At 44.2% G+C, this 14,110-nt stretch overlaps 1 protein-coding gene across 1 annotated transcript in view; it reads right to left on the bottom strand.

The window, feature by feature from the left end:
- The window catches only part of LOC126457340 (sodium/hydrogen exchanger 9B2-like), a 372,728-nt gene that overhangs the window by 338,337 nt on the left and 20,281 nt on the right, over positions 1-14,110 (bottom strand). The gene's annotated exons all lie outside the window — the stretch shown is intronic.

Here is a 14,110-nt window from a genome sequence, read left to right as displayed (position 1 = left end):
GCATTGATTTATATCAATGAGGCAAGATAAAAATATGAGTCGGAGCGGGATTCGAACACGGGTATCCTGATTGGCAAGTAGAGTTGTTGACCATTACGCCATCCAGACACAGAGGTCAGCACAACCGCTCCGACTACCCAGCATGCCACCTGTCAGACAACACGCTATTGATGTAGCGCTCCTGCTCATTAGCCTCATCACTCACTGCATCTCATCGATTCCAGAGTTCGAGTTTGGAGTGCATGTAATAAGGCTAATGAGCAGGGGCACTATATCAGTAGTGTGTGGAGTAAGTAGAGAATTTGGGTCTGAGGGGAGGCGAACTAGGGCAGTTGGTGCCCACTGCTTCCAGATGGTGGTGTTGTCAGGGCATCCATGTAGTAGGCAGTAGACGTGGGTTCGAATCCCAGTCTTGCACAAATTTTCAGCTTGCCCCATTGACATAAATCAATTCCCACTGGCAGCTAATGTCTTTAGTTCCGTTGTTTCTTGATTTTTAGTCAATGCAGGATCCAGTTGGTGTCTGTTCTTTCGGATACGTTGTTATTCTTGTTGTTTCTTGTCCCCTCAGTCCGAAGACTGGTTTGATACGGCTCTCTATGCAAATCTGTGCGAGTCTCCTCCACATAACTACTGCAGCCTACATCCGCTTGAATCTGCGTCCTGTAATCAAGGCTTAGTCTCCGTCTGCAATTTCTGCTCCTCTACACTCCCCTCGATCACCAAATTAACTATTCCTTGATACATTACGAAGTGTCGAATGAACCTGCCGCTTCTTTCAACAAAGTTTGGCCGCCCGCGGTGGCCGAGCGGTTCTAGGCGCTTCAGTCCGGAACCGCGCGACTGCTACGGTCGCAGGTTCGAATCCTGCTTCGGGCATTGATGTCTGTGATGTCGTTAGGTTAGTTAGGTTTAAGTAGCTCTAAGTTCTAGGTTACTGATGACCTCAGATGTTAAGTCCCATAGTGCTCAGAGCCATTTGAATAAAGTTTGCATCACAGGTTTATCCTCCCCAGTTTTCTTCATTACTTATTGGGACTACACATCTAACCTTCAGCATTCTTCTGTAGAACCACATTCCAGAAGCTTCTATTCTTCTCTTGTATTTACTATTTGTCGCCCATGCTTCAGTTTCATATAAGGCTACACTCCAGAGAAATACTATCAGATAAGACATTCTAACACCAACGTTTATATTCGATTTTAACAAATTTCAGTTTTCATAAACACTTTTCTTACTGTTGTCAGTCTGTACGAGCGATTCTTGAGTACTAACTGAGTGTTTGGGGCCGCACCAGGTTGTATTAAACGGAGACGTCTACCTCTACATGATTTCTCTGAAGTTTACTATTAAGTGCCTGGCAGACGGTTCATCGAGCCACCTTAAAGCTATTTCTCTACCGTTCCATTCTCGAACAGCGCCAGGGAAAAACGAACACTTAAATATTTCTGTACGAGCTCTGAATTATCTTATTTTATTATATTGATCATTTCTTCCTATGTACGTGAACTCCAACAAAATATTTTCGCATACGGAGGAGTTGCTTCGGGAGCTCAAATGGGAATTTAGATAACCGGCATTTATGGTTGACTGTAGAACGATTTTACTGGCACCAAAATACACTCCTGGAAATTGAAATAAGAACACCGTGAATTCATTGTCCCAGGAAAGGGAAACTTTATTGACACATTCCTGGGGTCAGATACATCACATGATCACACTGACAGAACCACAGGCACATAGACACAGGCAACAGAGCATGCACAATGTCGGCACTAGTACAGTGTATATCCACCTTTCGCAGCAATGCAGGCTGCTATTCTCCCATGGAGACGATCGTAGAGATGCTGGATGTAGTCCTGTGGAACGGCTTGCCATGCCATTTCCACCTGGCGCCTCAGTTGGACCAGCGTTCGTGCTGGACGTGCAGACCGCGTGAGACGACGCTTCATCCAGTCCCAAACATGTTCAATGGGGGACAGATCCGGAGATCTTGCTGGCCAGGGTAGTTGACTTACACCTTCTAGAGCACGTTGGGTGGCACGGGATACATGCGGACGTGCATTGTCCTGTTGGAACAGCAAGTTCCCTTGCCGGTCTAGGAATGGTAGAACGATGGGTTCGATGACGGTTTGGATGTACCGTGCACTATTCAGTGTACCCTCGACGATCACCAGTGGTGTACGGCCAGTGTAGGAGATCGCTCCCCACACCATGATGCCGGGTGTTGGCCCTGTGTGCCTCTGTCGTATGCAGTCCTGATTGTGGCGCTCACCTGCACGGCGCCAAACACGCATACGACCATCATTGGCACCAAGGCAGAAGCGACTCTCATCGCTGAAGACGACACGTCTCCATTCGTCCCTCCATTCACGCCTGTCGCGACACCACTGGAGGCGGGCTGCACGATGTTAGGGCGTGAGCGGAAGACGGCCTAACGGTGTGCGGGACCGTAGCCCAGCTTCATGGAGACGGTTGCGAATGGTCCTCGCCGATACCCCAGGAGCAACAGTGTCCCTAATTTGCTGGGAAGTGGCGGTGCGGTCCCCTACGGCACTGCGTAGGATCCTACGGTCTTGGCGTGCATCCATGCGTCGCTGCGGTCCGGTCCCAGGTCGACGGGCACGTGCACCTTCCGCCGACCACTGGCGACAACATCGATGTACTGTGGAGACCTCACGCCCCACGTGTTGAGCAATTCGGCGGTACGTCCACCCGGCCTCCCGCATGCCCAGTATACGCCCTCGCTCAAAGTCCGTCAACTGCACATACGGTTCACGTCCACGCTGTCGCGGCATGCTACCAGTGTTCAAGACTGCGATGGAGCTCCGTATGCCACGGCAAACTGGCTGACACTGACGGCGGCGGTGCACAAATGCTGCGCAGCTAGCGCCATTCGACGGCCAACACCGCGGTTCCTGGTGTGTCCGCTGTGCCGTGCGTGTGATCATTGCTTGTACAGCCCTCTCGCAGTGTCCGGAGCAAGTATGGTGGGTCTGACACACCGGTGTCAATGTGTTCTTTTTTCCATTTCCAGGAGTGTAATTTCGCGTAAGGACCACGAAGATAAGATTAGAGTAATTAGGGTTCGTATGGGGACATATAGATACTGATTTTTCCCTCTCTCTGTCTGCGAATGGAACAGGAAAGAGAATGACTAGCAAAGATACAAGATACCCTCCGTTACGCACCGGACGGGACTTGCGGATTAGGTATGTAGCTGTAGATACATATCTTCTTAACTCAGGCCATCGTCAGTTATTCTGCTGCCTACATAACTCGTCTATAGCTTTTAGTGTCTCATCTCGGGGTCTAATTCCCTCAGCATCACCTTATCTGATTCGATGACGCTTCATTAACCTTATTTTACTTTTATTTAGCTTCATCTCCTAATCTCTTTTCAAGACAATCATTCTGTGAAAGAGCTCTCTGGATCTAGCAGGCATGTATACTTGTGCTACAGTAGGTTGTCGGGGTTTGCGTCTACCTTGCCTATGGTGATCACTATACTGTTCATAGTATTTAATCCGCATTCCTGTTTCCTACTTCGTTGTTAGATCTATTCCTGTTACAACGGTACATTCCTGTGTAGTCAGCTTTGTTTAGAAACCGATATGTAAGGTATCACTAACGAAACTAGCGATGTAGAAGAACGCTATTGTCTCAGAATCCAGAGAGGTATACATATTTATTGAAGGGAACGGCACGGCACTTTATTGTATTTTAGGATGACTGCACATAATACTGAAATAATAAAAAAAACTTTCGTAGTTTGAGATTTGCAGTTACAAGTTTTCCTACCAGAGCGTTTGCTGCTGCGCTCCGCAAGCGATAACAGCACAGGTGACACTGTCACGTAAAATTCTTTACAGTTGTACCTGCCGCCTGAAATTTCCCTGAAGGATACTCTGGCACCAAGATGCGGCATTGTCAACACCTTTAAGGTATGAAGTGTACCCCACGTAACATTTGAGGGTGATGTAACAAGGTTTCCGATAAGTGATAAAATGCAAAGGGGGACAGCATTTTACTGTACGGTCCATGATTCAAACATTTTATCTATAAATAAAGAAAAACAGCTACGATACTTTTAGACAGGACGACTTAACCTCATTTTCATAGCAGTCGATATTTGTGTAAAAGAGCGTACAGTGATGCCACACATATGAAATATTTGGTGTGGAAATTTTCGCAAAATTAACCAGACGATGTATTAAAAGTGAAGATATAATCTTCCACTACGCAGCACAATTTCATAGGCGCTGTCCCGTAAACCTGGCACGAACAGGCCTCCGTCGTCTAGGGACAACGTCACTGCATATCAAATGTTCAGATGTGTGTGAATTCTTAAGGGACCAAACTGCTAAGGTCATCGGTCCCTAGACTTACTCACTACTTAAACTAACTTATGCTAAGAACAACACACACCCATGCCCGAGGAAGGACTCGAACCTCTGGCGGGAGGAGCCGCGCAATCCGCGACATGGCGCCTCTCGCGGCCACTCCGCGCGACACTGCATTTAAAGTACTGTTCATGGGGGTGTGTTTAATATGTCATTAGTTTGTGTACTGTAGAGATCTTTTCGCTTATTTTTTCGTTATCTACCTGTTCGAGTAATGACGCATTGGAGGGCCAGGCGAACTGGTAATGGAGCAGAGGGATTTCCAGTTGTGAATATTTCCAGTTTTGGCATTTACCTTGCAACCAAAAAATAACTCCCGAAAGACTGGGTCAGAACCAGGATATGGGAACTACTCGTATTTTTAAATGTAATTCTAGAACAGTATGTCCCACGCAAAAAAATGAAAGTCTAGTATTATGTGAAATTTACAGTGTATTTGTAACCATCGTACGTAGATATAGAATATGAAATAGAAGTAAAGAAATTCAAATTAATGTAATATGATGAATGTGTTCAAAAATGACTACACAGCAACACTGTTGTGATATAATAGTAGCGCCAGAAAAAGATCTTTGCTGAAACAAAACTATTTTTGCTGCAGTGCATGTAACAATCCATACCTCTTTTTTCATAGAGTGACGTCGCGAAATCATATTGATGCCGTGGTCTACGCGAGCGCTCCAAGTTTTTGTGATTCACGCGAATCCGCTATGCGACGTAATTACACCACTACCGGCGAAAGACCGGTTAATCCACGGGCCCAGCTCTGCCGTCAGTGCTGCTGTATTAGTGAAACTTTTTTTTCACAAGAGTCGTCAGGATCGCTTTAACCTGCGGAACAAAAATCAACTGCCAAGAAATAATGAGGTAAATTTCCGTGATATCGCAGGAACCGCTCGGAATACTGGTACAAAGAAAGCTTTCCCGAGCGCCACACTGAGATAGAATGTGGGGAAAACCACTTCAACCTCTAAAGTCGACGGTAAAGGGAGTCTCCTGGCTCCCGTGTAATACTTCTAAAAATCACGACTGATGCTTGACCTCCTCTAAAGGATACTGTGCTATCCCGCACCAGACTTAAGAAACGTGAGATTACTTTCCATATAGAACATTTACTCCTCCGACACGCACTATCGTGCTGGGACACATGCACTACACACTTGCCATTGCGCCAACTCATTTGCAACTACAGAACGAGGTGGAGGTTGATTAAGACATGCGACTCGTATTCAAGAGACGATATATAAGAACTGCGTCCTCATGAACGTTCCCGCTATTTCTCTGAATATCATCAAATGTATGCCGAAAGGGAGGAAGTAAAATTAAGCTTTTACGTCCCGTCGACCTCGAGGTTGTTAGAGACGAAACACAAACTCCGTTTGTGAAAGGAAGGGCAATGAATTCTATTTCGTGGCATATATGCTTCAGGGAAACCACGGACAATCCACGTGTAGATGGCAGAAGGGGATTTGAACGGCAATACAATTCCGACGTACGTCGACGTGATTTCTCAAAAAATGCGGATGATTCCTTCTACACTCTTAATTCGGGCTGTCCTCAGTCTCCAATCACGTCCATCAGTCTATTCGACCCTTCAGTCTCAATTATCCTTCTAATTACAAAATAGTTACTTCCGTATCTCCACAGAGAAAGATGGCATAGTGGTTTGAACTTATTCTTGGGATCAGAACGAAGCGATGAACTGGTGAGACAGGTTTTGATTTTCTGTGATTTCCCAAATGGCTTAAGCATATACAAGGGTGGTCGATTTCCTTCTCCACACTGTCTCAATCCGAGCTTGAGTTCCATCGACAGGAACTGTAACCCTAATCTTCCTTTCTTCGTTTTCAGTATCTCTATACATCATAAAGTTAGCAGCAACATGTTACCACAAAATACGCACCCATTTACCAGGTCCGAATTTACAGGCGGCTGCGCCCCAGACGAGAAACTTTTCGACGACTGTCCCTCCCAACCCGCCACTTCATTGCTTACAACTTTCGGGCTTCTTTCATACATTTCTGTTGGCCTGCAAAACTAAGATTATAAATTAAAAAATAAATCAAAAGTGGGATCACTTAAAAGAAACAAATCATGGACTCCGCACTTAAAAGTTGTTTACTGCTGGGAAACGGAAAGCTGTATCAGAGCGAGGGAACAAACAAGTTCGACTACTTGATGTCAACTTTTGGATGGGGTGGCGATACGCAGGGCTGAAACGCAAGACTGGTTTTCACCTTAGAATAATAACGAAACAGATCAGACAGTTGCAGTTTATTCACAGAAAGGAAAAAAGTGAATTAATGTCGAGACCACTTTCAGCTGAAGTTATCGGTAATATCATCACAATCAGTTCTCTCTCGAATTCCACTTTGTGTTTGAAATACGGAAAAGTCGGTGAGTCTTCCTTTTAAAGCCGTAGAGATGATATTTATTCCTTTTTAGACCAGAAAACGAACTTTCCGCAGAGAAATTTGACACGGTCGTTGACTGGCGCATTCTGAGCGCAGCTATAACGTTCAGGTATAGGAACAAGAAAAGCACCACTGAAGTAAGCAAAACATTAGCTAACACGTACAATGGTACAACTGACAACGAAAGCCATGCCAGCCTGTAAACGAATCGACAGCCGGCCGCTGTGGCCGAGCGGTTCTATGCGCTTCAGTGCGGAACCGCGCTGCTACTACGGTCGCAGGTTCGAATCATGGGTCGGGCGTGGATGTCCTTAGGTTGGTTAGGATTAAGTAGTTCTAAGTCTAGGGGACTGATGACTTGATGATGTTAAGTCCCATAGTGCTCAGAGCCATTTGAAACGAATCGACGCGGAATACAGCTTTCCCTCCAACTGAAGTCAATAAATGAACCAAACATTACGGTAGAGATAGTCGTGCTGGCGTGCTTTCCATCTTTTCTGATTACATGAAACCTCTTTGTGAGGGTGTTCCCAAGTCTACCTAAACTGTAAAAGCGTTGACAATAGGTCTCTCGGCGGGTTGAGACTGTACCTGCATGGCATATACATAAATTCAGCGTTGCCATTTACACACTGTCACTGATGGGGCCTTGTTTTGGTATCTCGAAACAAATTGGAAATGTTAGGGGTGTTCACTTTGCTTGAGACGACCAGTATACCGTTTGAAGACCTGATCGGTAGATGATACGCATACAGCTCAGTCACAATATATTGCTTTCCGTTTTGCTTCTATTGTGGTGTGTGTGAGTGTGTGTGTGTGTGTGTGTGTGTGTGTGTGTGTGTGTGTGTGCAACAGAGAGAGAGAGAGAGAGAGAGAGGGAGAGACGTCGTGAGGTATTATTGTTCATAAGACTTCGAGAGGCTGCTTCGTGCATAATTTGAGAGTGTGTCTTCAATTATAATTACCTGACATTGTCGTGTTGTAGGAGGCGGTCTTTAAATGTAGTTTTGTAGTCTTTTTTTGGAAAACATTTAATTGGCCAAGCTCGCTATATCCTTGCGATCTTGGCCAGTAAAAAGTTTCCCAAAAGAAGACTACAACACCTACAAAACTATGTATATTCAACAGCGAAAACAAGCATGTTTTCTTCAAGACGTATGAGGAGAGAAGGTTGCGTCTTAAATGTAGCTGTTTAGTGCACATGACTGCGATGATGGCATGCACAGAAGAGTCTGTTGTTGAGTTTGCATTGTTAACTACGAGATAGTGAGAACAATGTCGCATTCTCTCACTGCATAAAAGTTTTGGATCAAACTGAGCTCTTAAGTAGTCCAGTCCTTAGCCTTGCCAAATATTTCCTACTGTAATGTATTTCAACGCAGCACAAAAAGTGAAGACTCTACCATTCACTTGTTTGGTCTCGTCATTTGTTCTATTAAGGTGAATGTCCGCCCCTGATATCTGAGTGGTCAGCGACATAGAATAAAATACCTAACTGCCCGGGTTCGATTTCCGGCTGGGTCGGAGATTTTCTATGCTCAGGGACTGGATGTTGTGTTGTCCTTATCATCATCATTCTTCCCCATCGACACGCAAGTCGTCGAAGTAGCGTCAACTCCAAAGACCTGCACCTGGCGAACGGTCTACCCGACGGGAGGCCCTAGCCACACGGCATTTCATACTATTAGGGTGAATGTCACCGGACAGGCAATGTGATTTTCACACGCCCTGATTTCCTTATCAGTTTCGAAGTCACCGCGTACTAAATATCTCTCTTCATATATAAAATATCTATTTCATTTAACGCGACGTCATATCGAAAACGTCCAGCATCTTGGCTGTTCCTGTGCATAACTCTTAGCCCCTCTCTATTTCAGCCAGACGACTCTAGAGCAAACCAACCAGAAACTTGTATAAAACCACTCTGCCTTGAAGAGGAGATTAAAGTTAAATCAGTATCGGCATACTTTCACTCTTGATTTGTCCCAACTGTCTCCCTTCTATCTTACAAGAACCTATGTTTCTGTCAACACTATCCGTGCTCTACTCATCCATACCTACTGGTGTATTTTTCCTACCTTACCGTATTATTTCTTGCTTTTTCTCTGATCACTCAACATGTCCAAATTTGCTCCGTTTGTGCGTGTGTCACGCATTTCCCATTAGGTGCGATTTCTCATATTCGACAACAATGTAATGGAAAAATTTCTTAATGCAACGTTGGCGACTGACATTTTTGAAATTGCATCTATTCATTACTATATCTATTATAATTAATATTGTTCATTTCTTCCTCTTGTCGTTTTGCCAGTTCAGGAATTCATTCTCATACACTTTAGTCTTCGTCGCTCTTCTGCCCATGATATTTTTGCCGCCTGTCTGATTCTGTCCTGGAGATTAATAACAGCCTCAATTTTTTGTTTGAAAGCCACCCAGTTGTAAATCTCTGTTTTCTGTATTCCCATTTCATCCAGATTACTTTGCACCTTTTGGATCCAGCGTAATTTGGTTCTCCTGTTCACAGAAACTACAGTATCTGCTGTAACAGTTTCATCTGACCCGTTCTAAAAGTGTCCAAAGAACGTAGTCCTTTTCCTGAAGATGATACACTTTGTAATGGAACTGATAAATGACCCATTTTCACTTTGTATTGTACTACTCGGTACATTCAAATAAATGGACTACTCTATACAAGACATTCAGAAATCGATAAAAAATGTTTCGATTTTTTGATTATAATGAAATAACATGCAGAATACTATCTTACTTTCGTACAAATATAAGATAGAGTATGTGTTGAGGAATTATTTCAAAAATGTTGTGATAGACAGATCTGTTTAAATTTTGAAAAGACGTTTGAGATTATAATTATTGTTACTGTTATTTCTATAATATTTGATGATTACTTGAAAACATTTGTAAAGTAAATTATTAATCACATACGACTTTCTCTGAATCTTTAACATCTTGTAACATCGTTGTACTGCAGGATTCGCATCTTCGGTCATCTTTGTCTAACTTTAAGTGCGTATTAATGGAGTTGTGTCGAAGAAGTGATGTAATGCATTACGAGTCCCAATTTGTCACATGTTTGAGTAAGATGGGCCGACCGCGGTGGCCGAGCGGTTCTAGGCGCTTCAGTCCGAAACCGCACGACTGCTACGGTCACAGGTTCGAATCCTACCTCGGGTCTGGATGTGTGTGATGTCCTTAGGTTAGTTAGGTTTAAGCAGTTCTAAGTTCTAGGGGACTGATGACCTCCGATGTTAAGTCCCATAGTGCTCAAAGCCATTTGAACCATTTTTGAGTGTGATGATCTGAAAGTTTTTGGCTGAACCAATAAATAATATTGAAAAACCTCCACAACTTTTTATTATACAACTTAAGGCATTAAATGAAAACGTAGAAACTGAAGGAAATGGACACTGAGCAATCAAATGAAAGAAATTTCTAGAAGACACATGCTGAGTAACATTACTGTCCATATAATATTCTATTTGCAACTTTACAATCATTCACCTCTCCGTTTGTGCTTTGTCATGTGCAGTCTACAGCAATGCACGTCGCCAAATATCAGCTGACGAACTTCAATCATTTGGATTTAATAAGTAATTAACTGTTGTTCGAAGTTCCAAATATCCTCATGAGAATCCTTCCTTCCACAAGTTCTTCTAATCAATCGTGTTGTAACAAGATTCACATTTTCTGTTGTATATAATTCTTCAGGACGTATCATTATCTGGTAAACCCTTAATTTTACTTTAGTCAAAATCTTCATTATTATTATAACGTTGTGCTCATTAACTACGTGTAAGGTAACGTTGACTGATTAGGATGTTTGGTTAAATGTAAGAGAGAGCCTGAGAACCCATATCTTGCCGTGTGGAATAAATGCAGAGGTAAATAAATACAGGTTGGTGACCTGTAACTTTTACACAGTACCTTCCTGCTCCTATAGAGTTTCATTAATGTGACCACTGCCGAAGTTCGACGTCTACGTGCAACAATCACTCACAAGTGGACAGGTGGTAGCACTAGCAGGGATGGTAAGGAAATGTGTCGGAGGGGGAGGGGGGGGGGGGTGGAAATCAGTGCAGTCGTTGTTGTAATGAGGAAACGGAGAGATTTGTCTAACGTCCGAAAGAACGTGATTATTGTCTTTCGGGCCAAGGATGGAAGCATTTCAGAAACGTTTGTAAGCTGAACGCGTGCCGCCATGGTTAAATTATGTAGTACATAGCAAAATGGCACTATTCAAATCCCTTGTCGAGGCAATTATGATGTAGTACAGGCCAAAAATGACAGGGGTGAACGACGGCTGCGGAGATGTCTACGGGCGAATGGACATGCAACCGCTGAACAATTGATGCCTGGATGAACCAGGGGCTACCAACTGCCTCCTCAACGACCGTTCAGAGAAAGTTGCTGCGCGTGGGCTTCCGCAGCGGGCACCTGGTTCATGCACACATGCTGACTGGTATTTAGTGACGACAAAGTCTGGAATTTGTATGCTAATGTCGCAACTGCACATCCACTGAGAAGTGACAGATGGTATTTTAATATCAGTCACTTTTATGCCCGACCATACAGGTGGACTTTGGCGTACGTGGCGTGAAACGTTTGAAAGCAAACACCCTACAACAATCGCCGGAAGGAGCGCTTTCCCTGGGTGATTTCGTGATTCTGGAAGGCAGAGTGTATCGACACAAATATGCATCTATCATTTTGTTTTTCCTCAGCACAGTGGCATTTACCAGCAGGACAACGCAACGTGTCACACAGCTAGCAGGTTTTTTTTTTGTTTTTTTTTTTTTTTTTTTTAATCTTATGGCTAGGGCCCGCCGCCGGGCAGGCCGTACGCCTGGTACAGGTCTTTCAATCTGACGCCACTTCAGCGACCTGTAGTAGAGGAGGATGATAGGATGAGGACAGCACAACACCCAGTCCCTGGGCGGAGAAGATTCCCCGACAGCCGGGAATCGAACCCGGGCCCAGAGGATTGACAATCCGTCACACTGACCATTCAGCTACCGGGGGCGGACGCAGCTCGCAGTGTACGAGTGTGTTTCGAAGAGCACCAGGATGAGCTTACCATTCTCCCATGGCCACCAAGCTCCCCGGATTTAAATCTAATCGAGACCACCTCGACCGGGCTGTATTACTCAAACGAGGAACGAAGCGCATGTGGCCACGGCATGGCTCCACATCCTTGTCGGTACCTCCCAGACCTCATGACTCTCTTCCTGCGCGTCTTGCAGCGGTCCGCATTGCGAAACGTCGTTATTCAGGCTATTGACAGGTGGTCACTTTAATGTGGCTGGACAGTGTACCACCGTTGTGGTGTGCTTTAGACCGGCGGGTCTGTACGGCGTGGCGTGCAGTGAATAGGCGCTGAGTGCTGGTGTACCGTACTGCGACTGCGAGTGGCTGCGTTTCCGCCGAGCGGAAACGGCGAGGCTGCGGCTTTCCTGAGGCGTGACGGGCCCGCTTAGGCGGCCGACCGCCCACTCGTGGAATATAAACACGACGCCGGCCGCCGCACTGTGCAAGTCCCCGAGCTATCTGCAAGGCCGATCAGGCGCTCCGTGTTCCCCACCTGCAAGTGCGAGCACAAAGCGCAACAAACGGCTCCAGCCGACCTAAGACGAGTACTAACTGACACTTTCCGTAATAAAGGCGTAGGGACCGACACTGTCTGGGCTTACGAGGGATGCTGAAAACGTTTGCAAACTGGGAAAAAAGCCGCAAGTCTTACGGTATAACCCCTCATTTTTCCCAGTCTACTCAGTGTTTAATTCAGCATATTTAGTCCGGTGACTGTCCAAATATTTAATACCGTCAGCAGCATAAGATGTTGGAAGGAACGGGATTTCAGTAGCGCTGGTGACGTCAGCGATTGTTCAAATGCTTGTATTGAAAACATTTTGTTTTTCCCTCTCAGTCGCACAGTTTCAGTACGACATTACCGGTTTCGGCATTCATCGACCATCTTCAGATCTACAATACAAATAAGTTAAAACTGAAACTATAGAAATTAAGTCAAAGGTGACACATGAAAAATACAGTGATTTCATAACATAATACTGATGCAGTAGTTTAGTTTTTATAAGCCTGAAGATGAATAATAGGACCATTTCGTAGTTTTTCAACCTAATGCTTTATGCACCTAAATTATTCATCGTCTCCCGTCCTTCAGCTTATTTAATGCACTACTGGAATACGTGTACAGAAAAATCGCATTTCTGTGGTTGCTGGAAACTGGATTCATGTTTACGTCTATGATACAGCTCAAGTGGTGTATATTTACGTTTGGATTCTTTTGATGTTAATACAGAGTGTTGATTCAGCATTGTGGTCAGTCATTTACTCGATTTTCACACAAAGTACTGAAGCACATGTTGCCAACGCCTTCTTGGCGATACTTGTCAATTCTGGGTGTACGAATTCAGTGATTGGCTATGAAAAACATACTGAAATACTTCAGTCAGGCACAGTGTCTCTCACGAATTAGTAATAAATATCCCGCTCTCTGCATGAATAATTTGCAGGTTTTGAAAGGTGAGTTTCGCCGAACTGTAGTAGAGTTTTGTAATATGTACGATGAAGTTCCGATGCAATAATTTGTGCAGAGTATAGTGATAAGGCCTGCAGATTTTGTAACAGTCTGTAGAGTTTGTTCTTAGGCGACGTCATTATTCAATATCTTTAGTGACGTATTTTATATGCTATGTCATTTTCAGATTGGAGTACTGTGATTACAGTTAAGGCAAATCATCCCGTAGCACCGCATTTAGCTACAAGCAACCACACTAAACCCCATATTTCTGAGAATTCTGAGAGGCTTTTAAGAGTGATTACGCAGCTTTTGATGTTCAATTGTACAAGCTATGCATTTCAGTTTTCCGTTGTACACAATTTCTGTGAACGTTTGGTACTGTACTCATTTCTTTTGATTTATTCGCAGTCAGATGGTGTTTCACAGTTGCTTTTTGGGCTATGAATATTCTTATACCAGATCATGGCTTCAGTCAGGCAAGGCTTAGTCTAGCTATTCATGGATAGTAGACCAATCACAACGCAGCAAATGACTTACACACTGACAAAACCACATTATCGATTAATATATGTTGATGTATGTGGACTACCACATGAAGAATTAAATGCACTCATCATATTAACTGACGCAAACTTGTCTTGTAGATCTGACGTTCGGCGACGGCCTAAACCCATAATTTCTTATTGAAATTCTGGTGACTGTGTCGGGTGAATTAAGTGTTTCCGAAGCAAGAATT

This window comes from Schistocerca serialis, chromosome 2 (genome assembly GCF_023864345.2).
Source record: "Schistocerca serialis cubense isolate TAMUIC-IGC-003099 chromosome 2, iqSchSeri2.2, whole genome shotgun sequence".
Lineage (NCBI taxonomy): Eukaryota > Metazoa > Arthropoda > Insecta > Orthoptera > Acrididae > Schistocerca > Schistocerca serialis.
Note: the sequence above shows the minus strand (reverse complement) of the source record. Positions and strands in the feature narration are given on the sequence as shown.